Source organism: Struthio camelus, chromosome 14 (genome assembly GCF_040807025.1).
Source record: "Struthio camelus isolate bStrCam1 chromosome 14, bStrCam1.hap1, whole genome shotgun sequence".
NCBI lineage: Eukaryota > Metazoa > Chordata > Aves > Struthioniformes > Struthionidae > Struthio > Struthio camelus.
The window spans coordinates 4,420,068-4,445,757 of NC_090955.1; the positions used below are offsets into that span (position 1 = coordinate 4,420,068).

Sequence of the window (25,690 nt, forward strand, 5' to 3'; positions counted from 1 at the left end):
TGTATCTGAAATTAGAGAGCTTTCAGACTTTGCAAATGTCTGCATACTTCAAGTAATTTAAATCGTATAGATTTATTTAAGAATATAATGTACACATGTACAAATATTTACAGGTATACACACGCAGACATGTAAACACGTTTATGCTTTCATAGAACGCACACCGAAGATAGAAAAGGTATAAAATAGGTCTAAAATAATTACAGTGACTATTGTGATTCAGAAATAAAGATGAATAAAATATACATCCAAAATGCAACTACTTATTTAAAAAACATTTCTAACCAGTACATACAGCTGCTTCTTCATCAATGCATGGTCAATTTGTGGTTTTACCTCTGAATCATTCTCCCCACTTTACTGCATCTAGAGGGAAACACAAATTTGTGATTTGAATAAGGGCATGTCAGATGTTGCATTGATCTAAGAAATAATAAAATTATATCCATAAAATTCCTTTGTTTTCATTTTTTTCTCCACAGCACCGAGTTTATCCCTGATCTCATTCTTTATGCCCTCCATCTAACTGGCAAAGGACGCATTTTTCTGTATGTGAATAACAGAAGCAATGTACTCCCCAGAATAGAAAAATGAGCTGAAGTGAGAAGACCTGATTCTAATTCTACCTCTGACACTAACCTGGTCTGTGACCTTGGAATGAGTCACTTTACTTTCCTGCTCTTCTCTTTTCCCTTTCTTTATTTTTCTTGTCTACTTACAAGTCCTCTAAAGTCCGTTAAGTGTTTATATAAAACTGAACAGGTACGACTCAGTTTTCATTGGAATCATTAGATAACACACAAACATAAATAATACATCTTATCAATTATTACGTACACTCTTGCTCTACTATAGTCTGCTAACGTGACGCAAGACTTCAAAACGATTTTTAATAGTAACTCTCATTTAAAATAAAATATAAAAGAAGGCCTGTGAAAGAGAAGTGTATTCAAGAGGAAACAAATTCCTTACATGTTTCTTTTATTTTTTTCCTAATAACATTCCCCCACTTCAAGCACCTTGCTAAAGAGCTACATTTCTGTATCCATCTCTTGCATAGGTGGGCACGGTAAACCTCTCCTACGGAAGTGCTGCCTTGCTATTTACCCCCAGCTGGCACGCTGCGCACCACGGGCTGCGCTCCCCGTTTCAATTGCTGCTCTGTACTTGCAGGATGCTCTGCGATGTGCCCAAGCAAGCAAAGAAGGAACAGGAAGACTTTGGACTTTTAAGACCGCTTTTCTTGCTCTCCCAAAAGGGAACAACATACACACGCAGTACAAATTCCAGGCCATATCCCTATGTGATAAAGGAGCAAAAGAAGCAGTCCTCCCTTTTTTCCTCCCTCCTGTGTGGGTCACCTCTAAGAGTGATTTACTTTCAAGACCCTCTGCATGAATGCAAGATATTCAGTGAGATGTCTTAAGGGAAAAGAAGTGATAAAGAGAAATTCAGCTAACCTATTTTCTTGCTTGTCACTACTTGATAATCTCTTTATCTGTTCTCATTTCACCAGTTGCCGACAGACTTATTTCCCTGTAGACAGACCCAATCCCCTCTTCCAAAGCGCACACACGTGCACGTTCACCTCCTTCGCGCAACATCTCAAAATTTGTATCTTAATGTCTCTTACCTATTCTGGTATAGATACCTCAATTTAGCATACTTAGATATACATGTCTACGCTTACTGTTACACACACCTCTTTAGTCTTTCATCCAGTTTCTGTGGTTATGGGCGCATTTATGTAAACCTCCCTTTCAAAAGCGTCCAGTTTCACTGAGACACAATGCACTAGCACATACATTATAAAGTACAATCCCTTTGTCAATAAATTATGATTTCTGATGTCCACAAAAAACATTTTCTAAAGCTCTGCAGTGATTTAGGAACCTGAATTTCAGCTGCACCTTAATCCTTCTTGACTTCTGTAGAGGCTTTAGCTTAGAAGTGTTTACTTTCAATGGGGCAATATGACTCCGCCTTTTACTTTGTGATGGTAAAGAGAGTATAATGTAACTGGAATTTGTAATGCCAGATGTAAACGGCCTGACGTACGGTTTGTGCCAGCTGGGTAAAACCCAACAAAGCTAGTCGAGGGACTGCGAGACCTGCCGCAGCCAGAAGCCGTGGCAAACCCAAACCCAGTCCCCCAATCACCACGACTCTAGCCTAACTTGGAAAAGCAGAGCGGAAATCCCTGTGCCCCTCAAACTACCCAGCCAAGAAAGAGAATAAAACAAAGGCTAATTGCAGTTTATCACATGACTGGATTTAGAGATTTCCAGACAAGTGTTGCTGGTATTACATAAGGTCCAGACTTCCTGACATTACATATTGCCCAGCTATCTCTATGTTAAGCCAAAGCACATTGATTAAACATCTCAAAAAAAAAAAAAAAAAAAAAACAAAACAAAACCAAACACTTTTTATTTGGATACATGGAAAAGGAGAAAATTCACCATTATTTTAATCAAGGATACTGAGGGAAGAGGGAATTATGACCCTTCCTCCTTAATCTAACTCAAAAATCACAGAAAAGGACAGTAACACAAGTGCCTTATAGCTGAATTCATTTTAATCAGCCGTCTCCTATCTTCACCAGCTGTTTGCCTGCTTCTTCCATTTATGTCGTGCAGCTTGGACTTATCGATCTGGTAAGCTTTAAATTGCAGCTATCCATGAAAAAAAGCACAGAGACACACCGCAGCAGGAGAGAGCAGAGCTGATAACGGCGTGCTGAAAGGCTACTTGCTTTTGCTACAAGAAAATCTTAAGAGAACTTCCTGGAGAGAAGGTCTGGAGGACGGAAGTTATCAGCACGCTGTAGGCACATAGGAAGGGTAAACAGAGCTTACAGAATGAAGGAAAGGATTTATATCACAAATGGTTCCAGTGAAAAGTACAGGAAAACTTAGGAAGAAGGACGACACAACTTGGACTGCCTCGCTAAGCATTTTGTATCATGTTCGTAAGTGTCACCTAAATGACAGTGGTTCTTGTTGTTTCAGGTATAGTACAAGCCTACCGTAAGAACTCACCACTTCCCAGAAACACTAAAAAATGCTTAGCATTAAAAGGAGGGCAGTATCAGCAGAGTTCATTTCAGTGCAGCCCACCTAGTGCAGCTTCAACCCAAAGCCTACTAAAAGGTATCACTTGTGGCTTTCCTCAGTGAGCTATCAGGACTGCCCTGCTGAAGGCATTAAATAATAAATCTGCACAGTCCACCTCACCCACAAATCCAATGCTCTATGATATGCAGTGATGCTGCACTTCCCTAGGGAAGCGATCCAAGTTCCTGGCAATATATATCGTCTGGTGAAGGGAATCAATCATTTTGCTTGAGCATGTTCTGTAACGTGAAAGAAGAATTACGGCTCCGTGGTCTACCTCGGAGACCTTCCAGCCTGGCATAACGGTCTCCGCAGGAACTCACTGCCGTTCCTCCCCTGCCCAATGGCTATGCAGCAGGCGCAGGCGGCTCATTTCCTTCACTTAGACAAATGGTAATCTATCTAACGAAAGCTACTTTAGTTTAAAAGTCAGCCAGAAGGTTTATTTCACAATGGGCTAAGGAAAATATTTTGTGACACTGTGCTCTGTGCTTACGGTTTCCTAATGGGGCAGAGTTATTCCTGCTGTACCTCCCTGTGCACAGAAGTATCCTTGTGGCCATTCCTATGCTGCAGTCCATTTGCAGCTGCAAAAAGGTCCAAAGGATTGCATTTAGTGCTATAAAGGAAAAGAAAGCATTACAGGAACAACATCTGCCTTGATGGAAACAACTGTCTCATATTCTGTGTTTAAAACTTGACCTACTGTTTGGTTTCTCAAACCTCTGTGTATGACAGGGGAAAAATACGCAACCTTTTAAGTCTGGATATATGATGGTTGTTTAAGAGACTGTGGCCTGAGTCAAAAGTGGTTATGTGCCCTGGTCTTGTAAATCTGTTGGGATTTTTAAAGATGAGAAATAAAAATGTCATCTTTTTCCTCTGCATATACATGCAAATTGCCTGCATGTTTGTCTGGATTCCCAGTGTTACCTCTGCTCCCTGTTTTGCAATGTCATTTTATTGTTATTGTAAGTACAGTCTCTTTGTTTTCTCAATTTTCCAAAAGGTTAGATGGAGATGATAGATTTCTGAGTGAGGGAATGCAGCTCACATTTGTATTCACTCAGCTGGTCATTCACTGAATTTGATACTCTGTTTCAGCTGAGTTAGGTTTGGTGCAAAAAAAGGGGGAGAAGAAGCAGGGGACAAAGATGGCTTTAACACATCTCTCATCCCTGTGCCAAGCTAGCTGGAGGCCAGCTCGGGCTCTGCTGCAGGTTAGAGCAGTCCAGGGGCTGCAAGCAGAAGAGGCGCTGGGAGTAAATCCTGCGGTGGGGAGCAGCTCTGGCATCAGCCACCGTCACTGGCCACACCACAGATGGCCCAGGGAGATCCACCAGCTCCATCTCGAGCTCAGATCTTGGTGTCTAAAGAGGAAGAACAAACTCAAGCAGGAATGTGCGCTCCCTGCTGCAATATGCGACCTTCATGTCCCATCCATCCAATTATTACTTTCTCTCTAAAAGGTACATGAATCAATGAAGTATTTGAGCCTCTGAAGCAGGCTGAGACATACTGTGAAAGAGGGAACCTAAATATTTAACTCTTTCTTGAACTGTGCCTGCTGCAGACCTCCACACGGTGGTATTCCTGCGTCCTTACTCACCGGTGTTTTGCCACCCGCGCTAAAGCAAGCTCACGCGGTCAGCAACGCACCAGCTTTGTAGAGTCTTTCCTGCTCCTGAGATACCCCACTTCACTCAAGGCAGGACCAAACAAAATAAATCCCCCAAATACCATCGGGGCTGGAGGTCTCCCTAAACCCTTAACAAGCTGCAAGCGCACACCCAAAAACGTGTTGTAGCACCTTGCTTATGTCAATTCCTACCCTGAAGGCTAGCATCAAGGCAAAGAAAGGGACATGCTTCTGCCTTCTTCCCAACCCTCCGATACAAAGGATGCTTCTAAGCCCACTTAGAATAACACTGCCTACCCGCAGCTTTAGACAAGCGCTATTCAAACGGAACTTATTTTACTGAGGAAAATAATTAATAGGTTCGGCACTGAAGACTTGACAAAGCACAATGGTGTCAAAAGAGGGGAGCTCAGGCCAAGACTACGTTTTGATGATGCCTTGGCCGCCTTCCTGCAGGAAAGCCCTCCCGAAGCCAACACAGCGCTGCGCTCTTCACATCATCTCTCCCGAGAGCGGACTCTGCCTTGCCCTGCGGACCATAACCAGTTCATCCTATTGCAGGACGCAGTATGTGAAGCGTGGGTGGGAAAGGGATGAAAGGAGCCCAATCCTACCACCGTGCTTGGGCACCATTCCCACTGGCTCCGGTGCGAGTGTGAATGAGGAAAAAGCTTCAGCTCTGCATACTAATCGCAGAAGGTTTTCTTCGGGAGGAAGTGTTGTCAAACAACAAAAAGACATATTAACCAGCTTGGAAAAGAGCACAGTATTACATGAATAAACTGCAGTCATATCAAAAAATCGCTGTCCTTATATTTAATGGGAGATTGGATTCCACACAAATACAAATGTGCTGAAGGGAATATTTGCAATGACAGCTTCAGGCTAACACCAGGTACACAAAGTAAAACGGATAACTAAAAAAATGCAAAGGAGAAAGGGTCTTTGAACTATTAAAGAGAAAAGTGTAATTTGAGATGCGTTTTTACCCGTGTGCACTATGATACCCGTGTGCAACATAGTCGCCGTGCTTCTGAGAACAGCCAGTACAACAGTATGTTTTTCTACTTCTTAAATTATACGATTATTTTATTTTTAGCAACAGTAAGAAAGTATTAACTTTACAGGAATAGAATTAATGTATCTAATTTAGCAGATATGTTTTGCTAATATTTAGGTTTTCCATGAGGAAAAAATGAATAAAATATTTGTTTCATGTCAGTGTCACATCTGGAATATGATAGCTCATAATAATGATTACAAACACAATGCTGCAAATTTCCTCAAATAGCCATTCATTTATTACAAAAAAGGTTACTGCAACGCAAAGAGAACCTTGACATACTAATCACAGCTGTGTGAGAGCACCACGTGATCTTCGCTAACAATTTCTGTGATTTACTGTACCACTACAAGAAAGCAGCCATGAACAAGTTTTTATCAATCCAGCATGCTGGGCCAGATTCTGGCCCATGATTACTCAGGCATAAGAAATGAAAGAGTCACTTGCAGATACATAATTCAGCTCTGTAGTGATCTTAGCAATATGGATGCATAGTATTAAAAGCTGTTATATCCGTTACCGGAAAAAAAATCAGCCTGGTTCAAACACACATACAAGCGCTAATGCCTATTCACACACACACACACACTTAACTGCTCATGCTTCTCACTGGCCAGATACATCACCGATATCTTCTCTAAAGAAAATGTCAAGGAGACATTTGTCAAGGAGACCTGTGCAAATGCATTCAGGTCTCATCTATAACATCATCACACGATCAAGGCTGGTAGATGTTCAGCAGTTAAACCTAATGCCATGTCACACATGTATGTACTGAGTTTAAATTTACAGTGAACACCAGATGTTACTGTCCCTTCAGGAAAACCGCGACCGGCAAAAATCACCGCTGCCAATATTTGCCTCTTGGGTCAGTAAGTCCTGATAGCCCATAAAAGTCAGCGAGCTCAACTGACAACACCACAGGAGCCTGCACGTACCTTGGGGTAAAATTTGGCACACTTAGTACCTGCTTATTAGTTAGAATGATTTTCCATGTGAAGTCCCCAACGTATAGAGCATGCTTTCACTTGATTTTAATAACGTTCTAACTCGTAATTCATATCTGTTACAACCTTGCCCTGCACTCCCCAAATTCGGAGAATATGCACACTGAAAGCACGTGGTTTTCTTCATGCGATCAGAAGAGGTTTTCTCCCGAACTGGTGATGCAGCACCACGAGAATCTACATGCCAGGCAAGGAGGGAAAAAAACTACACAAAAATAAAAACCAACCAACCAACCAACAAAATCCAGACATCATTTTTCAGCTGATCTGTGGATTCCTATGACAATATCAGTATTTCGGAAGAGAACACCAAGAGAAATCTTAGTTCAGTATTTTCAGGAGTCAAATTACATTTCCATTATTCATACCCATGTGCCAATAACCACATTCTCAGATATTCTAGAGCAAAACTTCAACTGGATTAAAGCAGCATAGCTCCACTGAAGCTCTTTTTATTTACACCAGCTGACAAAGTAGCCCCCTAATACTTCCTCGTTGTTAAAAATGTTAAAGCAGGCCAGGTATGAATTTAACCGAGGTTGCTTTTTTGACTCTACATTCCAAAAGTCCACCATAAGACACCTGTCCTTAATGACAGACCAACACAGGAAGATCTTCGCGCCTTCCACTTAATTTGCGCATCTAACTGCAAACAATGTGGAAAGGATTCTGAAACTCTTTTCAATACCATTAGTTTTGCTGGTGCTCTGCTCATAACGGATTGAGAGTATAGTTTTAGTGAAGAAATTCCTCCCCCCCTCCCCCCATTTTAAAGATTCTTTGATGTTAATCTGTAATTTTCAAGACTTTTTTTTCCCATGGAGATGCATTTTAGGTGCAACTGAAAAATGTTCAGTGTTGAAACTGGAAAGTTGACCTTGTAATACGTTATTCTATGTTCAGGCTGCTATAGGTGATAAAATTTACAAATAGCTTATTTGGCCTTAAAAATGATAAGTAAAACTAGGAAATAACCAAACTTTCCAAATCCAAATGGCAACTGATTTACAAACTAAAAATTATTCTCTAGAGATTGACTTAGGAAGACTAACGAAGGAAGAAATAAAATCAGCAGAAAGAAATAGAAGGAAAAATACAATCAATAGATTTAAGTTATTCCTTATAATTCATTTGCCCAACTCGAATCTTGATTTGGTCATCAGCTCTCTGCTTGCTTGCAAGATGGTTATGCCATGGAAACAAAGTCATATTTGTTCACATAACAATACTGAACCCTTATATAGCACTTTTCACCAGCAAGTCCCAAAGCATTCTACAAAGAAGGAAAGCCTTGTTAGCCCTCACACAGATAGGGAGATTGCAGCACTAGGGTAATTACAGAGCCAGAAATAACACTTCCGAGGCCCAGGCTAATGGCCTAACTAATAAGTAATAGCATTTTATTAACACAAAATAAGACTGAGGTCAAGATGGGCCACACTTCAGCACTGTAACTTTTGAACTGCTAAAAGTACAAAGAGGAAAGTGCAACGGAAAAAAAATCCATGAGATCAGTCCAGTCAGTACTCTGCATTGGCACTTAAGGCTTGAAGCGTGCTGTTCACTCCTTCTGTCCATAGATATGCATAAAGACTTTATACCAACAACCTTCCATCCAGAAAAGTATTTAAACATATGTTTAGGTTAGCATGGTACCACAGATGCTTTTAGTCCAATATAGTGTAAATATTTTGCCTGGAAGACAAAAAACTCTATGCTTCTACTGCCATAGGTTTAAAAGATGTCAAAATTCATGCTCTGAGGAAAATTCTGTTTTCTGAAGAGACTAATGAGTCAGATTTACTTCTCTAGACTTTTTCCACTGCTGTTAACGCATGCAGCTCTGCATGAAACAGGTGATGGGTTGGTTGAGAGCTTGTGCTCAACGTGTTAGATTTAGAGAGGAGGCCAGCATGGAGGACACTGCTGTGAGTGTCTGCTACAGATGATCAGATCAAGAGGTGGAAGTGGATGAAACCTTATTTAAACAGCCTTCACAGTCAAAGGCTTGGGGCGCCCTGCTGTCTGCTGAAAAGGCAACCAGTGGGGCACTAGCAATCTAGGAGATTTCAGGAGTGGCATCAAGGACAATTTTCTGACGTAGGCGCCGATGAGCTGATTAGAGGAGGTGCTCTGCTGAAGCACTTACTACTCACGAATAAGAAGTGGCTGAGGAGGTGAAGGCTGAGTGCAACCATAAGACAGCAGAGTTCAAGACTGGAGAAAGTAAGGAAGGAAAGTAGCAGAATATTGATCCCATACTGCAGGGGAGCTGACTTTGGCGGGACGCCATGGAAGGCTGCCCTGGAGGGCAGAAGGGCACAGAAGAGCTGCTTGATCTTCAAGGACAGCTTCCTCAAAGCACAAGAATAATCCACTCGAATGTGTGGGGAGTCAGGCAGACGTGGCAGAAGGCTGACTTGGCTGAACGTGCAACTCCTGACTGAGCTCAAACAGAGAAAGTGAACAGAAGGTGGAAGTGGGGACAGGCTACCCAGGAGGTTAACAAAAACACACTGCCCAGGCTTGCAGGGGGGGAATTAAGAAAGCCAAAGCCCAAGTGGAGTTGAAATTGGCAAGGGACGTGAGGGACATCAAAAAAGATTCACTTATAGGTACATCTGCAGCAAAAACAAGACCAAGGAACATGTGGAATGACTCCTGAATAGGGCAGGGGAACTAGCAGCAGAGGACACAGAGAAGGATGAGGAATTCGGTGACTTTTTTGCCTCAGGCTTCACTAGCAAGGCCTGCTTTCACGCCACCCAGGTTCATGCTCCTCCTGTCTTCATCTGGGGCAACAAAGTAACATCTACAGTAGAAGATGACCAAGTTTGTGACTGCTTAAGCAAACTGGTCATACACAAGTCTACGGATTGGCATAGAATGGCCCAAAAGTGCAGGGAACTGGTTGACATCATTGTGAGGCTGCTCCAACTATGAAAGACTCTGGCAATTGGGGAATGTTTCTGACGACTGGAAAAGGCAAATGTCATCGCCATCCTCAGGAAAATCGAGAAGGAACAACATCCAAGGAACAAAAACCTGGTCACCCTCACCTCAGTCCCAAGGAAGATTATGAGATTATGGAACAAATCCTTTTGGAGGCAATTTCCAGGGACATGAAGGGCAGCAATGTGAAGGGGAATAGCTAGCACAGACTGTCAAGGGCAAAAGGTCCTGTTGAACCTGATCGCTTTCTGTGATGAGCGGATAAGGCCAAACAGTGGCCGTTGTTCACCATGACTTTACACAAGGCTTGGACACAGTCTCCCACTATATCCTTGCAGCCAGACGGAGGAGATTTGGACTGAATGGGTGCGCTATAAGTTGCGTGCAAAGGTGGCTGGACCACTGGGCTCAAAGATTAATGGTCAGCAGTCTGAAGTCCAACTTAGGGCCAACTACAAGTACTGTTCCTCAGGGGCTGATTCTAGGGCCATCTATTTAACTGCTTAATGTCTTCAGTAACAGCTTGGACAATGAGAGGGAATACACATTCAGCAAGTTTCCAGACAACACTAGAAAATGAGGGAGCAGTGGATATGCTACAGGGTAGGACTACCTTTCAGAGGGATCTCCACTGGCTGGAGAATTGGGCTGACAGAAAGCTCATGTCATTCAGCAAAAATAAACAAAGTCCGCACCTGGCACCCACACTGCAGTACAGTATTACCGCACAGAAAGTAGCTTTGCAGAAAAGAACTTGGGGTGCTGGGGTACACACTGAGCATGAGTCAGGAGCGTGTCCTTGCAGTGACGAAAGCCAACCACACACCGAGTTGCGTTAGTAGGAGCACAGTCAGCAGGCCAAGGAAAGTGATTATTCCCCTTTATTTGGCACTTGTGAGACCGCACTGGAATACAGTATCTAGTTTTGGTTTCCCTGTTACAAAACAGACCCTGAAATACTGGCAAAACTCAGCAGAGAGGACCAAGATGATTAGGGGGCTGCAGCACATAACACATCAGGAGCGACCGAGAAAACCGTGTTTGGTCAGCCTTAGGAAGAGAAGCGTAATTACTGTTTTCAACTGGACAAAGCTCTGCACAATGTGATCTACCTTCAAAGTTGGTCCTGCTTTCAGCAGGAGGTTGGACCAGATGACCTCCATCTGCACAATGTGATCTACCTTCAAAGTTGGTCCTGCTTTCAGCAGGAGGTTGGACCAGATGACCTTCATCTGCACAATGTGATCTACCTTCAAAGTTGGTCCTGCTTTCAGCAGGAGGTTGGACCAGATGACCTCCAAAGGTGCCTTTCAAAATAAATTATTATACGATTTTAATCATTTCTCCTTCACTTGTTTTTATGATGGGCCATTCACTTGTAAAGAATCATCTGGAAATAATTATTCTGCATTTGTGCAACATTTACAAATGCAATAAAAAATTCCATACGCATTTGAGAAGCATCCAATTGCAAGTGAAGAATATCATGGTCTAAGAGCCAGTCAGCCGAACCCAATTAAAGCATAATCAACCTCCCACAGCACCAAAACGCCTAACCGAACTTGTACCCTCCGTATGACATGGAGATTTTGCCTTCTCTGCAGAAGCCCAAAACAGGGAGTTCATTGCTTTGTGATTCTGTAAATCAAGACCATTACCTAAATGTAACAATCAAAACAAGAGATTTTAACAAGACTTCCCTTTCCAAAGAAAGACCTCGGATGTTCAGATCTTTAGTCACAGGTGCCCTTTTTTACCCTCCCGGCAAACGCAGAATGTGAGAGGCAACAGACGCACATGCATATGTAGAATTAAACTTCAAAAGTAGTTTGCTAGCATAACATTATAAAAAGTAAGAAATATTTGAATGAACAGTTAGGGTTTAATAAAACCTGACTTCAACTCATTTTAAAGAGAAGAGAAAAATTAAAATATATTTGGACTGGCAGTGAAATATATAAAAAAAAATCAACTACTCGGTATTTATACATACTGAATAATGCATTCATTACTATTTATTCTCATTACTGTTCATTTCATGACTGTCATGAAAAGTATGGTGGCTGAGTGACAGCTTTTAAAATATGCTTACTCTCTGAGGAAACACAATTACTAAAAGAAAAGTCTGGAATTTTGAATTCAAATATGGATGTATTGCCAAGGTTATACTGATCTAATCATATCTTAATCCAACTTTTTGTCTTTTATATCTTCCTAACCTTTCGAGTTAATTTGAATAATCCTTCTGTTTTTCTTTTTTCTAGGAAAGTTCATGTTTCATTGCAATTGAGTTTTACTAAGCCGTGAAATCACTGTATGTCACAAAAGGTACAGCTGACCTTTTCCCCTTAATTAGTCCATAAAAATGCTTATTTTTCTAATGAATCAAATTGAAACATCACGAGAGTGGGTAATCGTGCAAACGCCCAGTTTGTTTACTGGGTAGGCTCTCAGATTCATTTTGCTAGTCACTACTACAGCATTTGGCAACTTACAAAGCCAATACTATAACAAGGTTCAAGAGACAGAATATGTACTTTTTAATTTTGGTGCAAAACAATGAAGGTTACATTCTGTAATCTTGGCCTATGCACCCAGGCACAGCAATCATGCATTCATTTATATACGTGAAAAAAACAGGCCTAGAGTATTTATAGGCCCGATCCTCACCTGCAGTGAACCCTCGTATCTCCATTAAAAGCAGAGGTCCTCTGCCTGTTTACTCAAGCTGAGGATATAACCATAAATCTTTATTCTGCCCAATTTCACTCTTAATGTAGTCCATTTTTGAAACCAATAAAATAATACTTTCTTTTTTCATGGACCAGTAGCTAATCATGTCACGATTCTAAAACGTACAAGTGAGAGACTGCAGTCATTGTCTGCCTGCTGCACAGCATCTTCCTCTATTTTTTCCTGCACTTACACTTTTGCTCCTGCCTTCTGCGTTGGCAGATACTAAGGCACTTGTATCCAAGCTGCAGATCTAGGGAAGACTGGTCCTTTTTCAAGTCAAAATCTATTAGAATCAATGAGCTCTTAGAGGAAATCTCTTAGGGCCTGACCTTCAGGGTGGCCTTTTACTTTCCAAACTTTGCTTGCAACAGTGATTCTACCAGTCCGTCCTTCGTAAAAGATTTAAAGAAAAGGACTGTTGCCTATTGGCAGCACCAGAAAAATAAGCAGAAATTAAGCAGCCTGAAAAGCCTTTAAATTCACTTATCACTCTCCCAGCACGCTCCATATATTCTTGATGACCCTGTGTTCCTTTACCCCTTTGATCATTTTATATTGAAGTAGTCTCTTGTTTAATACGTAGCTAAGACGACTGTACGATAACATCAAAACAGAAGAGAGCATAAAGAACATGAAAGACTCTGAAGTCAATAGCTTTGCCAATCACAACGCATAAGCAGGCCCAGTTAAAAGCCCCTGTACTACAGGGCTCTCTTTATGCTCTTACAGAATCTAACAAAGCTGCATGCAGTATTAAGACCAGCTACAAACAAACTAATGATTAAAACTAGTTTGGGCTTTCTTTCTTCTCCTTTAATTGCGGTTCATTTTGCTCAAAAGATATAGCTCAATGAATCAAGTACCTATCTTTGTCCTTCATCCCAATGGGCAGCTACGTTGGCTGAGCCAACAGTCCAGTCTCTCTGAAGGAGGAACTCGAGGTCTCCGATCCAGTGCTGTCTCTCAACGTGCTCTCACTGTATGGAAACTATGCAAGTTCATAAAACACGGTCCATCACCCTTTTCCTTTCAACATCATCCTTACAACAGAGCCCAAGCCATGCAGTAACCAGTTCCAGAGGTATTTTTAGCACGACACAAACAGGGAGAAGCGGTATTCAGTTAAATCTCTCTCATGCTCTTTTAAGAGCATGAATCTCAATTCAACAACAACGGCGAAGGCTTCTCTTCCAGGACTTTGTTTGCGATCCCCAGCATTCATCTGTTTTAGCGTTTTTGTAAAACTATAAGGTAGATGCTGGAGGCCAGAGAGACTGAGAAGCCGACGTCTACTGTCTAGAATACATCTCACGCTTGGTTTCCAAGCCATATTTCTTGGCTGCCTACGCTCATGCTAATCTGCTAAAATCATTTTACCTGCTTGGAAGACACCGTATCACTTAAACTCAGTTCTATTATTCATCAGACAACCAGGATGGCAGCTCCACGACTGACTGCTAATTATCCTCTCCCACTGTATTGTCAGAGAGTTGCATTTTCGGCAGCAATTTATTTTTCTTCGTGTGGAATCTCGAGGTGGAATCTGAGGCCTATTGAAGTCAGTGACAAAAGCCCCCTTGACTTCAGCTGTGTCGGGATTTCGTCTTTTAATGGAAAAAGACCTACTTAAGTGTTATTGAGTATATGATGTCAACACCTAGACAACAATTGACACAACAACTACACGTTCACGTTATCAGTGGTGCCAGGACAGGACACACAGCTCCCTAAAGCAGCACTCAAAAGCTCCCCATGCCATCAAAGCCCTGTCACAGGACCAGACAGGCTTGTCATATGTTCACATTTCAGCTGCCCCACAACAGCAAACGGCCTCCCGTCTGGTCAAGCCTGAGCACATAACATACATCTGCACCACTCTCCCATCTGGGGACAACTGTACTTTGTCCACCTGACAGAGACAGCTCATTCATTCGGTAGGCTGCCCCCCTACTGCCGCCCATAGGTTGGCTCTTTCCCATACAGCGTCTAACAGGAAGAAACAATCCCTCTCTACAGAAGCAGTCTGGAGTAACTACTGTGTTATAAAATCACAGCTTATGCTGCACCTTAACTTCTTTAACAGAGGCAAGAACTAAACAGACAGTTATTGAATGAAAAGGTAAAATGAATCTCATCCTTCACTGACTTCTGTTTCCCCCTCCTAGACATGCTGGCCGCGAGGAAGGCAGCGTCGTCCAAAACGCTCGCTGCTTATAGGAAAAAAACGTGGCTTTCTTCTCGGAAGTAAATGAGAAATGAAAGAGAAAATTAAACGCTGACAGCACACACCTTGTGAAGTCCAGGCTCTGCCCATCGTTTGGCTGGTTTTGCTTTCAATAAAGCTACCCTCTCACCCAGCTACTGCCTTGCTCTCCCTCCCCTGCAGACGGGCATGAGTTGCAGTGTTCCAGTTTCACATCCTTTTCCTCCCAGCTGAAGGATCCCCTTCCCCATGCAACTAAGTAACAGGAGCCTGTTCCTCCTCGGCACAGTCCTCAGCCCTCACTCCCTCCCACCCAGCGCTTCATCCTACAGAAACAGGAGACATTTTCATAATCAGTCGCCACATTGACACAGCAAGAACCAAAGGAACCGAAGCAGCCATAAATTCACGCTCTTGGGGATTTTCTTCCTTTCTGTATGGCCTCTTCTGACATTCAGGTTCTCTCTCTTCCATCTGTCTCCAGATTACCAAGTTTACTCCAGCTCGTACCCAATGTATGCTCACTGCCTCCCTCCTGTACTCCTTCCAGACTCCTGGCCTCCTGTGCAGGAAGCTCCCTTTCAGCAAGTAACCCTCATAACTTCTCCAGCTTGCACTAGCTGAGGAACTAGTCACCAATTCCCCTAGCAAACCGGTTTATCACAAGAGAGTAGCAATAGCTCAGGCGCAGCTGTTTGCACTTTGTGATGGTCCCCACAGAGTAAAACCATCCCTCAGGGCAGACATCTCAGCAGGCTCCAGGAATACAGCCAGCTCCGGAGGGCAAGGAATCAGCAGGCATTGCTCATCTTCTCCCCACCTGCAAAAACAGCAGGACGCAGCCTCGCCTGAGCAGGTACGGGGAAGGACACTTCTCTCCTGAGGGCAACAGCAACGACAAGCCAAGCTGGAAGGCATCTTTTTTTGTAGCTGGGTGAGAGACTAGCAGTGATTTTACCAGCCATTTCGACCGCACCAAGCTGAAGAACATCCTGCCTAACTCCATCTTTCTGATGTGGTTAAACAAGCAGTAGACTTTTTGCCTTGTTTCCTATGCTATGTGCAAACTTTATTGCAAGATCTTCATCTAAAGAAGGGAACCTGCAAATATATTTAAAATCCTTGTTCAAGCCAAATTCTCAGTACAGCCAGTAAGACTTTATTCAGATACATTTCTCTGTGCTTTTTGTGTCAACTGACTGCAACTTGATGGTCCTTTGTTCTTTGTAAAGCTTGTGTTTTCTTTGCCACTCCTGTACCACGTAAAAGCGGAAAGCTGACCTCTGAGAACAAGGGAAATCCATTGTGTTGACTCAGGATTAGTCTCCAGAGCATCTAAATTACACAAGCCTTATAAAATCTGAATTTGGTTTTCTGATGCATGTTTTTATTTATGTCCTTTAAAAACAAGGCTTTATGCAAGAATTGCTTAAATTAACCGTAATTCTTATGTATGGAAGGGAAAAAGATGATAAGAATAAGTCATACCTCATATGCAACACGTGCTCTAACAGAACAATGTAAATGAAGATGGAATCTAAAAACTATTTTAAAATAAGAAGCAGAATCCAGACTAATGCAAAAAAAAAAAAAAAAAAAAATCAATGTGCACTGCACTGCTTGCCTGCAAAATTAGACAATTAATTCTGTGTAAACTAACCTATCAGGAAACCACACTGTGGGGATTCTGATAGCTGTTATTGCAGTACACTATATTAAGAAGAGAGCGCTTTAATGAGATCCCTGGAGAGTCGCCACAGATTTGGATCTTCCTCTTGAAAAGACCATTTTTACCCCATTTAACTGCCAGTAGGTTGCATCTCTGATACATACATGAACAACAACAACAAAAAAGCTATTAACACAATTATCAGTCCCAATAATCATTGCGCTTCTCAGGATCAAAGGCGACATTATGCCATTTTCAATATATAAGATACACCAGAAATAACATCTGCATATTAAAACCCACTGCACTTAAAAGCACTTGCAGCCAGAATAGCAGCAACACAAAGAGGCTTTTACATACGAGGGTGTGGAGAGAGGGACCCCCCCCCCCACACACACACTGCTTAACAGAACAATCTGCAATCTGACTTTTTAATACTTTATCTTTCTATAAATAAAGCCCCAGTGTAGAGCTTGCCAGGTGCAATAAATGCGCCAGTTTAACGTTTGATTTTTCAAATAAGCACTAGAGAAAACCACCTTCAGCCTCAAATTCAAAATGGCTGTATTTCAAACCGATTGCTTGCTGTAAAACAACAGCTGTAAGATAGCAAGCCAGAAGATTTGGATCAGAAGCCTAGTAGTAGGGTTAGAGGCTGTTGCTTCATTCACAGATTCTCTGCAAAACATATATAAACCACATTTATGTCTGAAATCAGAGGAATCAATATTCTAAGGTTTCAAAAAGCTTTTTCAGTGAAGCCTGTGGATTTTTCTCATCACATTATCTGTTTAACAGAAGCGCTTCTCCTAAATGATGCCCTGCCCCAGATTACAGGGGCAAAAAACTGAAAAATGATTTTATTGCTTTAAACAATGAACTGCAAATAAATAAATTGGCAAACTAACAAAGAAAGCTACCCTGCGAATTTTGATGAATGACTGCATTTCTTCTCCAACTGCACTACTGGAGGTTAGAAGATAGTATGGACTCTACCTTTTTAAGATAACGGACAGGATTATGATACCAATGTTGATTAGTAATATTTTGATACTTAAGCAAGTTAATGGGTTCAGCAGTTACTGGGAATACACACTGAATAAGGGGCTGCTGAATGCTAACCAACATGCTAGAAGCTAGTATATTATTATTATTGTGCTGCTGCCATCGTACCTTGGCCAGCCTGTACGATACCCTCTGCCGTCAGGGCGATGGGCTCCTACCTGCAGGATGCGAGACACAGTAAGACCACGCTGGGCTAACTTGGAGCAAGACAACTTTGCATGAGCTCACCTTTGGCCACACCACTGCTGAAGTCAGCTCTCAATATGGAAGCAGACTCTAGATTTTTTTAAGCATCTCTAATTGTGATTTTACAATGCTAGGAAACTGAGAAAGAGTTCAAACATAATTTTTGAGTCCTGATACTCACACAGGCAAATGTCTGTTTACCTGTAAGCTTTGTAATCTCAGAGTTTCTGCAGAGCCTGGGACAGCTTCTTAAGCAGTTCTCTCCACTTTTGATTAGCTGACTTCATAGCCAGCCCTATAAATATTCTTAACATTTGCACCCAATGGACCGAGTATTTTGTTGAGCAGACTAATTGGTTCACAACCCCCGCTAAGTATCAGCCATATCACCCCTAACCGCCACAGGCTACTATCATCATTAGCCAAGTGACAATCTCCTAGAGAATTTTGGCTCTTTAATCTCTGTTCTCCCTGAGGACATCAGGCTTATTACGGGTTAAACCGATCAGAGCTCACTCGCATCCCTTTCTTATAGTGCATCTCAGCACAGAAGGGAAAAACCCTCTGAACACAGTGACACAGAGGCAGCGTGTGTCCGCGTCTCCCTAAAGGGCTCCTACGAACCTACCTGTGGGCCTTGGGCTAACGCGGGAAAGGCGGAGGGCCAGATCCCGTCCGCACACAGAGCAACAGGGATCTTCCAGGGATCTCCAGGACTCCACCTAGGTAAGCGTACGTTACTGGGTCCCAACTGAAGTCGCACATGGATGAGACCAATCCTTTATCAGCACCATTTCCTTTACTGGCACTACACTACCACCCGAGCGCCCTAGCCCAGACTGCTCTGGATGGCTGCAGAGATGTGCAGCATGAGACTACAGCGGCTCCGAGAGCCAGCAGCACAACCCCCGGCGGCTCCACGCAACACCTAAGCTCTGAAGCAGCCTTGACCCATGAGCTAGTCCCTAGCAATCTGATGGCTAAAGCAAGCCAGGGCCTTTCCTATCTGAAACGGAGAGGACCCCAGGACGCTTGCACGTAGGCATACAGTTCACTACCTTGCTGAATTAGGGGAAAGAGAGTGGGAAATAGGAGGCGACACACAAGTAAAGCAATCACCGTTTCAATCAAGCTATTATTTTTGGTTGTCAAGGGCCATACTATGAAAGGAGGAAATTTCAGTATCAGATAAAGGTTTAGGCCAAACAACCCCCCCCCCCCCCAACACACACACACACTCACACAAAAGAAAACGAGGCAATGATAGGATGAGGAACACTGAAAAGGGAGAAGCAGAGAAACAGATACAACACAGGTCAAAAGCTAGAACAAAAGCTGAGGAGGAGAATAAAGAAAGAGCTGAATAAAAGTGGTATTCATAGAAGACAAACAATAAACACAGAAAATCAGAACCTGCTCAAAGAGTCAGAGCACAGTGTCCTTCTCGCTGGGCCAGGGCATGGAAAAGGTCTCCTCCCGAGCGCGGAGGAAACCCTCTGGGGCCTGAGGTCTGTTTCCCCCCTGCCCCAACACAGCACTGCCCTCACTTCCAGTACGAAACAGGAATTTGGGAATTAATGGGACAGTAGTTGTAACTCACCCACTACTTACCTCCCCTGTGCCCCCAGTCTCTGCACATGCGGCTACATTAGTCAGTACTTCCAATTTCAGCCTCAAACACTAAAAATCTGCTCTCAGACCTTAGTTACTGCTGTTCATAAACGTGGAGATTTTAAGGCAAGAAACGGGGGATTCTGTTTGTTTCACGGGAAAGAAGAATTTCTGCCTTTAAACTTGGGAGAAACTTGAAAATACTGAGAAGATCTAGAGTATTTTAAGGTTTTAATCATCTCACTTAAAAGATGCCTGCATCGCATACAGACACCAACAGCTCGTAGGATGGTATTCACAACTACAGAGGTGTCCATTAATTTTCCTGAAATAAGGAAAACACAATTAAGAAGGAGTTCTTCTCCTTATTGCATCTCTCCCCATGCAACAGGGGGAAAAGCAACAACCTTGACACCGACAAAAATTCCTCTGTGGCCAGCTGGAAGTCTTCAGCAGGGAACATCCTCTGGATTGTCTACTTTGAGACAGCGTTCTTTGTCCTCTTCGAAATATCTTTTGTTGACTGATGTCAGAGATTCACCTGACCATTTAAAATAAGTAAGGGAAATGAGATTTTCAGCCACTGGCCGCAATCCCAGCCCACCTGCAATCAGCAAGACATTGACTACTTGCGGACAATACAGTTTTCAACATACTTTCCTCACTCATGACAGTGAGGCATGCTTTCCCAAATTAATCCATGACAGACTCTTCAGCTATTCCATTGCCATCTTCCTAATTGCATTTTCCAGTTCTTATTAAAAGGGGCAAGAAAATCATACAGCTTTTACAGAAACTGCATTTCAAGAAATACCTAGAAGTTAAGGAATCAGCTACTGGTCAATGCTCTCATAAAATGTAAGCAGGTAAAGCAGACCCTTCCTGTCTTTGGATTAATGAAAAAATAGCTCTGTCAGGTTGGCCTTTATGAAGTTTACAGATGCCATGTTTTATTTTTCATTTAATACTAGTACATAAACCTTGACCTGCTCATTTACTCACCTAGCATGCTTGTGTGATTCCCTCTCAATACCATAAATCTCAAAACGATTTCAAGATTTGCCTCCTGAAAGAAAGCAGATTTCCTCTATAACTTTCACAGGGTTCTGAGAGCGGCTACCAAACTCGGCCGCCAGGAACGCTGCCAGCCCCTCGCAGGCTCTCGCCCAGGTGGAGTCACTGTTTCTTTCATGAGCTCTGACTCATACAGTTTTGATGGTGTTCTCTTCCTTGTGCTTCAAGTTTTTTCTCCTTTCACTGCATTTCTTGATCAAAACTAGTATTTCAGTACTTTCTGTATTTCTACCCTATTTGCAACACCAACTAAGAACAAATTAACAAAAGGGGTCAAAGCAGCAAGTGCTTGAAGGAAAATGGTTATTAAAAGAACGAAGTCAAAGCAGCTTACTCAGGGACACTGCCCCTCTTGCGTCCAAATCCGTAACCCAACAATAAACTCCTGGTTTCAGTCCCAGGGTTACACTACAGCGGTGCCCTCCCACTACAGAAAGTGATCAGCATGCACAACACTTTTTCTTTGAGTCACGCTGAGAAATGTCTGCAATTTGTAGCTTTGGAAAACCTCCACGTTCACATTCTAATTTGAAATGATATCCTCCCTGTCAAAACATGCCTGGGGGCAAGCCACTTATGAAGGAGAAAAAAAAAAAGCTGTCTGAATCTTGGTGTGTCTGCTCTGAGTCACAACATCTGCCACAGTGAGTTTCTGCAGCCAAATACTGGAAGACATTCTCCTACATAATCAAACCCCTACCGAAAGCAATCCCCCAAAACAAAAAAAACTGAATCGCTTCTCCATAGCTGCAGCGAGAAGTAACAATTAAATATTAGGAGCCAGTAAATATTAGTACAAGAGCTTTCCGGTACTTCCGATGTGCCTGCACAAGACAAAGATATCAATTAGGGACATATGTATTTATAACAGAAAGTGTATGTGCACTTATACACTCATGAAAACACACATTATAGACAGGTAATTACAAGTTTCAAAATTCACCACTCTGAAATAAATCTAAAAATTTGACATTTTCCATAACAGGTTTCTTCATTTTTGCTTGTTTTCTTTCCAGTCATGTCAGATGCTGCTAGCACACCAATTCCTTTCCAGGAAGATAAGGAAATAACATATTCAAAAGCCCAAGGCAAAGGCTATTGCCTGTTGCACAGAACAGTTTGGAAAAAATATATATGCTGTGAAGACCTGTTATCTCCCAAACTGTTTTCTTTTTCTAAGAAATGCCGTGATGGTTAAATAATTCCATGCAAAACACACACAAATAGCAAGTTATTTAAATAACTGTAGGTATATCCTACATTGTAGGATGTTAGCCCCTTATCCAATCAAACCTAGTATCTCTTAAGAAATGGCCAGGACAGTCAGCTTCAGAGGAAAATGAGAAACTTAGCAGGAGGCTGTTACAGAATAAATCTACCCAGGGAGGCATTAATTTCCGATCCCCTATATTTAGAAGATGGCCTACGATCAAAAACGTGAGTTTATCTGAGGGGCACAATAGATTGTTTCATTTTACTTAACTAAAGTTAAATTCACCAAATAGCCCCTGGCCTTTAGAAGGCTGAAAAAGGACAGTGCTCCTATTGGATTGTTTTCTTTTTATAAAACAAAGAACAGAAAAACCCTATTTACTTCAACAGAAAGCATCTGCTCAGCAGGCCAAGGTGGTCAAGATGCAATTGAGATAGGGGGTTCAGTACAGAATAGTTTAGAGAGGACTAAAAATAAGTATAGTGTATTTATAAGTATCAAAGGTAAAAATACATATAGCGATACAAAGTCCAACTGCATTCAGAGGACATTTGAAACATTACAGAAATAGAAAAGACTAAAAAAGTCAAAAATAAAGACAATATTAAAGGCTTCTTTAAAAAAGGAAATGAAAAGAATTATCAGTATTTAGTGTACAGAGGAACTATTTTAAGGAATAACAGATACATACATATGAAAACAAGTGAAACAAGGTCAAATAACCACTTCATCTTACTGGGATGAAGAGACGGCAAATTTAAAACGGGAAGAAAATCACAGTAAGTAATTAACTTTGTGAACTCTTCGATACAAAATATTGTTGCTATAAAGCGCATAAAGGTTAGGAATGTGATTAGATGTTTAAAGTGCTAATAATGATACTTTCATAAGCCGGGATAAGAATTTATAAGGGCTACTGATCTCATGTTTCAGGATGGAAGCCAAACAGTAAGTGCTCGGTAAGAAGAAAAAACTTCTTTCAGGAATAGACTGTTTTGTAATTGCTATAATGCAAGTTTAGGGTGGGGAGGAAGAGACTGAGGGGGTGGGTTTTTTGGTTTTTTTTTTTTTCTTTTTTTGAGTCAACTGGTATTAGTTACTATTAGAGACAGGAGTCTAACTTAATTGGATCTTTCATCGGACTGAATAAGGTAATTCCTGTCTCTCTCTGTTCCTAATGGATGTCACAATGTCACCAGTTAAATGCTGAAGTGCCACTCTGATTTTAGAACAGCTTCTAGGGAATCCTTGGGCAAAGACAGAAACATTCAGATGTCCACTTGAGAAACAAAACAGTCATCAAGGGCAATATACTTCCAACAGGATCTGGGAATAATTACTGTCCAGTTAGTCAATTATCAGTGCAGATGTTCAAGCATGATAACTTCTTCCAAGAAAATAGTTTCTTATAATTTATCCTTTGTGCTAGTTCCAAGGAGAATATTGTCATGAGTCCAGGTTCTAGCACAGTCCTAAAAAGATATCCACATTCCAGCCCAGAAGCCAAAAAACTACCACTATTTGGTACTACCAGCATTATACACTGTTAATCTTTACGGCCACATGAGGCAGAAATACTTGACCTACAGAGAGCTGCAAATAATTCAGAGTCCTAATTGGTCTCTAAGAGTTTATGTTTCTGTTAAACAGTGCGAGGGAAACAAGTTGCTAATTTCCACATAAAAGATCCTGAAATAACTACTCTCTTCAAATGCAAAAACAATATAAGAAATATTGCAGATCAGCTAAACACAGTGGTAATAGCTTCATCGTAGAGCTGTAAAAAAGTAACATCTGAGCTTTTTCTCTCTGCATAACAAGTCAATAATATGCTCTATTGTGGATGTAACACAGCATTTCTGAAAATTTTTCTGGAAGAGTCTCCTTTTCAGTCCTCAGAAAAGCACTCCTACAACAGTAAAGTGATTTAAAATCCTTAAGGCTTCTGTTTAACTTCCATTATAACTGCAGATCCAAAGAAAAAGAATAGATTTGAGCGCTAAGGACTCCCGGGCCATGATCTGGACTCAACCATCTCACTTTCTTGCAGAAGAAACACAATATTACATTTAAATTAATGATTAGCCAGTTATCAGGCACTACGTGTGCTTGAAATATACTACGTTTCTTCGGAAAAAGAGGAGAGAGAATCACTGCTCTGATGAAACTGTTTCAAATGGATAAACACAGACACTGAGGCCACACATTAAAAATAGACTAGACCTCATAGGTTTCCCTGCTAGATTCTCCAAAAATTTGTCTTTAATGGCACAAATATACATGTTCTAGAAGACATCAGGAACGTTATGCACGTAACGCTTATATTACTAAAAGGAAGGGCTCACAAACAAGAGACCATAGTGACAGCCCACAGCCAAAAAAGTAAAGCACAACATACCCCAGGCAATGCACGACAGGCCCTTCACTTGTGAGGAAGGTGACATGCCTCTCGCTATGTGAAGTAGCCCTTGCCTTCGCTATGCTCAATGGTTAATCGCACCATCTTCTCTCGTGGCGGCAAAACAGGGAGCTAAAGGTGCCAAAAGCCCAAACCATAAACTGAGGATATTCTCCATCATCGTTAACAAAGCTGTCTGTGACTACGAAACGGATGGCTCCAGCTCTGCCGACGCTCAAGGTATTTCCAACGCCAGAACTTACTTTGCTGAGACATACGCTGCCATAGTCAGAAACAAAAGGTGCCGCCCCAGACGAAATTCCTTTCTTTTCCCTTTCACTGGTTCTGTCTCTCCTTTTTATGCTTCCCTCGTATTTTCCTCCTTTTTCTTATGTTCTTCATTTGATTGTCCTTTCAATACTCGGCGTTTAAGGCCCCTGCGCTCTGCTATATGCCACGGGTTGCTGTGTTTGATCCTCTCGCCTGCAAGTCACACCCATTAACCTGCATTTGACTGATCGTATCATACAGCAAGGCATCAGTCTCCATTTGAAGAATCACAGTTCATTCCCACGGTTAATCGCAGATAAAAATTTGTGTCTAATATCTAACTTGACATCGTCTGGCTTCAGCTTCCACCTATTGGATCTTATTATTCTTTTCTCTGCTTGATTAAAGAGCTGGATATGCTTTCCCCATGAAAATGCTTGTCCCTGTAATCAAGCCCCTTCTCAATCCTCTTTTTGATGAGCTAAGCAGATTGAGCTCTCTAAATCTCCCACTGCAGGGCGTTTTCTCCACTCCGCAAATCATTACTGCGGTTATCTTCTTGACTCTTCAGTTTTGTAAACTCCTTTCAAAACATTGACACCTAGACCGGCCGGAGCATTCCAGTACTCTAATGTACACGGATACAAATCGTACTCATTAGTGCTGCTCATGTGTCGAAGGATCCACTAGTCCTTTGGCCACAGCATGATGCTGCGAAGTCATCTTTATTTGTCCACTGTGACCCCTAAAAACCTTTTCAGGTAACTATTTTAAGGATATCATCTTCCATTGCCTTTGTCAAGGCACACATTGCTGGGAGGAGAGGGAGAGGAAGGAACACCTTGCAAGCCTTGCCAGCCTACTCCATGCAACTTCTGCGTTATTATTTCCACACTACCACTATTGCCCCACCCACAATTTTAGCAGCAGTCATTTCACTTTTGTTTCCAGACTACTGACAGAGGTGTTAATCAGCTTCAGGACTCATTCTCATTCTGGTGGACTGCACTAAAAATATACATCTTTCAGTGAAGAATCCCTATGGACAAATACCTTTTGAGCGTTCAGTTAGCTATATCTTAATCCATTACACAAGAGCACTGCCAATGCTGCATACTAACTTTTTAAAGAAAAACCTGAAATTTCCTAAGACGCTAAAACTAACACCTAGAACACTCTGTCACAATGCTTAGTTACCTGTATCTATCAAACTTGTAATCCCATCAGGAACAGACTCCCCCCACAGAAAGCTAGAGTGACTGGCATTAACTATCTTTCTATCCTTTAACTTTTTCTTAATTCTGTCTTCTATCAACTTTTCTTTTTTTTTTTCTGGGATTGATGCCAAGCTCTCCAGACAATCTTTCCCTACCTCATTCTGTTTCCTCTCTTTGAGCATGTGCTCCTCTGCTATTGCTGCGATACACCAAGATACACGAGAAATCAATATCGGAAGAAAAAAAAAAAATCTGCTCAGCTAACACGTGG

General features: G+C 41.9%; 1 protein-coding gene across 14 annotated transcripts in view; it reads right to left on the reverse strand.

Moving 5' to 3' along the window:
- The window catches only part of CHL1 (cell adhesion molecule L1 like), a 318,808-nt gene that overhangs the window by 116,781 nt on the left and 176,337 nt on the right, over positions 1 to 25,690 (reverse strand). For 6 of the 14 annotated variants that reach the window (XM_068960368.1, XM_068960385.1, XM_068960382.1 and 3 more), the window contains exon 2: positions 296 to 366. The exons of 5 other annotated variants lie outside the window; for them this stretch is intronic. The gene's annotated coding sequence lies outside the window, so the exon portion shown is untranslated. Of the gene's footprint in view, positions 1 to 285; positions 367 to 25,690 lie in introns of all 14 variants that reach the window. 3 more of the 14 variants (XM_068960374.1, XM_068960372.1, XM_068960369.1) reach the window with 2 other exon arrangements.